This window comes from Sphaeramia orbicularis, chromosome 19, assembly GCF_902148855.1.
Source record: "Sphaeramia orbicularis chromosome 19, fSphaOr1.1, whole genome shotgun sequence".
Taxonomy (NCBI): Eukaryota; Metazoa; Chordata; class Actinopteri; order Kurtiformes; family Apogonidae; genus Sphaeramia; species Sphaeramia orbicularis.
Genome location: NC_043975.1, coordinates 46,539,815 through 46,543,288, shown reverse-complemented (window position 1 = coordinate 46,543,288; position 3,474 = coordinate 46,539,815).

Genomic DNA, 3,474 nt, shown 5'->3' with positions numbered 1-3,474 from the left:
TCAAAACTATTGTCTATTTATAGTCTGTATTATTTTGTATCAAATGCCATGTGAAAGTTGAAATGTGTAATGTCTCAAAATTATGAAAAAAGTGTTCATATTTTTTTTTTGTATGACATCCTTTTATGGGAACAAGATACTAATGGATTTGTTTGTCTTTTTTCTTTTTGATACTTGATTACTTCATGATAGCGTTTTTCTTTTGCACCCATGTTTGTGTCCTGTGGGAAAGTATTTGCAGACTGTTCCCATCTAGTTTTTCCACCATGATTGGAATTGGAAGGTATATTACAGATTTGTACCTTGTCCACACTAATACCGATATTTTTCCAAATAGATATTTTAGTTTAGTCTATTTTCGTATATCTTTGTACAGACAAGAATGCAAAAATAACTGTCGTAATTGAAAAAAACATATTGTGTGAGGTTGACTTGAACCTGCTGATCAGGTCATAATTTTGTGCAGTAGAATCAAAAGCTGTTGGCTGTTTTATATGTCGACTCGTTTATAGTTATACATGGATTGACAACAACAGTGAGGCCGAATCCCAATTCACCCCTTGGCCCCTCCCCCTTACCCCTACCCCTCCGTTTTGCTGTACACGTGAAGGGGTAGTGTTGTCCCGATTCTCAATTAGACAGAGGGGAAGGGCTAAGGCGGAGGGCTGTTTGACCATCGAAACGGAGATTTTTCAGGACTGCACTACGAACGGAGGGGTAGGAGAAATGTCCCATAATTCTGTTCGAATCATCGGCAAGAAGGAGGTAAACACAGCAAAAAAGTGCAGCAGTGTGACGAAACAAACGCGCAAATGTACGGATTTTCTTCGCAAACAACTTAATCATTTGATCGACTGTTTAATTTAATGTCAGTGTGTCATAGATCATATTTCTGTAGTTTATGGTTGATAGCCGTAAACAGATGACCAAAGCCCATGGAGCAGAGACGGTTCCAGCGGCTGACGGCATAGAGAATACTTTCAGAAACAAAGCTGTTACATCTGTTAATAGTGACGTCGATGACTGATGATGACAGAAAAGGTCTGGAAGGGTTGGGCCATTTCATAGGAGAATGTTTTAACCCCTAACCTTTGCAGCTCCATTTCAAGGGGTAGTGTCAAGTGCAAGCACCAAGGGGGAGGGGCTAAGGCAGTGGTTCCCAACCTTTTTTGTCTCGTGACCCCATTTTAACATCACAGATTTCTAGCGACCCCAGACATTCAAAACTGAGACTCTTTTTTTTGATCATGTAATAGTTTGCTATACTAGGCTGCAAATAAATGTTAATTTTAGAGGACATTTAGTCTATATAATGTATATTATTATGGATGGAGGCAGTAAATCCAGGTGTAGATTACTGCACAAAGGGAGAATTTTTTTTTCCTTGGTCAGGATATGTACAGTCAGTCCAGCTTTGATGTACAAGGCTGACAATTAATACTGAACAAACAAGAACTCAAACTATGAATTATGAAAGAGCTGCAGCATCTGAAACTGACCACAATGAACATTTGACAGAGAAACAGAACCACAGTGCTGCAGTTTCAGACTCACAGTTTGTCATGTCTGTTATGGATTGGATCTCTCAACTCACCATATATTTTTTATTAGTATGGATTCATTTATCATTACTGGAAATTTCAGGCGACCCCATTTGAATTCCAGGCGACCCCACGCAGGGTCCCGACCCCAAGTTTGAAAACCACTGATTTTGATCATTAATGTAGACTGAAAATGAAAAATGTTCCTGTTTTACTGTGATTTGTTGTCGTCTCCTAAGTGGACCATAATGTTAAAAACCAAACCAAACTGAAGAAAAGGAAGAGAAAAACTAAACAAACCAATAAGTAACTCACCTCAGTAACTGGCCCAGAGTGTCTCTTTTGGGTCACTTTAGCCGGTCCCCAAGCCCAGATAAAGGAGGACGGATGGAATTGGGATATTTATAGTTCTAAATATATTTAGGCTGTTTTTATTCTCACTTTTTGTCTCTAACACAATGTTATTTCTCTGTCCTGCATCATTCATTACAATTACATGTACATTTACAGTTATGCAGTTTAGGTGATGATGTCATTTAGCAACTTCTAGTGACAATTAGGACAAACAATAGATACTTTCACTACTGAGGAGTTGGAAACAGTGGGTTTTGTGTTTGAGACATAGTAAAATTAGAGGATAATGTCATCTTGATCTAAAACAACAGAGAAAAATGTTTCCAAATCAGTATTACTGTGGACAGGGTATTAAACTGGCTAATCTCAGACTCAACAGCAGTTCTAGCTCATGTGTGGTTATTATAATGATAAACGGAACTTCTGACATTTAATTTTAACTGGTTAAAGTTTACAGTGAATCATCAGCCACTTTAAAGAGTTAGGAAATTCATATAAGAAATAAGACATAACAGACAGCCAATGTTGGAAATGTGCAGTGAACTTAAATATGTGACTTCAACTCGAGTGTTTGCAGCGTTATCTGCATCCCAACATCTGTGCTCAGTCTGTTTCTGTGTGTTCCACTGCTGTGTATAATGACCCCAAACTCCACAGAGCTGATATTAAAGCAGTGATTAGCCCCCCACCTCCTCCTGCAGCAGACTATATGAGACCACGGCAGCGCTTTGAACTGATGCCAACATGAATTCAGCACAAACACACACTTACAGAGCACATACGTACAAATGACAGGGGCGTAGCTGTGTGGAGCTTAAACACACCCTGCTAATCTCACATACTGGGAATGTCAAAAACTGTACACAAATGTCACAGTCGATGTACTAGAAAGAATCTCAGCCTTGTTTTTAGACTCTCTCATAATAACAGGTGAGATTTTGTGCAGAATCACAACACTGCATTACTTTGGTGTTTGAGATACGAGCCACAGTCAATATCGGCAGTAACCTACATACCTTTGCTCCCTTTGCTTTCTCACTTTCCATGAATTTGAGTGTGAAAGTGCTTAGGTCTCTTTTTTTTCCGATCTAATGATCCTCTGGATTGAGGCATGGAAAAGCAAACGAGAGTTTTTCTAACAGTGAACTTGAAACCCAGACACAAAGGCACCGGATCCTTCCCTTCCCCCACCACCAACACATATCCACTATCTGCCGAGGAGTTATCCGCACAGAAGACTCAGTTTATGAAACATGCTTCTTTAATATTTCCCAGACCAGCATGTAGAAATACAGAACCACTTAAGTAGTAATCAGACTTTCCATAAATCTTTAGTAATGAAATTCTGTGCACTGCAAAAAAGGCCAGTACAAAAAATAAGAAAATTAATCTCATTATTGGGTTAAAATGTCTTTTTACCAGTGCAGTAAGAAAATTACACTTATCAAGTTTTCTGAAAATAAGACAAGATTATCTAAGAATTATAGAATGATAAAATTCTTATTTTGAGGAGAATATACTAGTTTCAAGTCTTCATAGTAAGATTTTATATATATTAGACCAGTTGAAAAGTTGCATG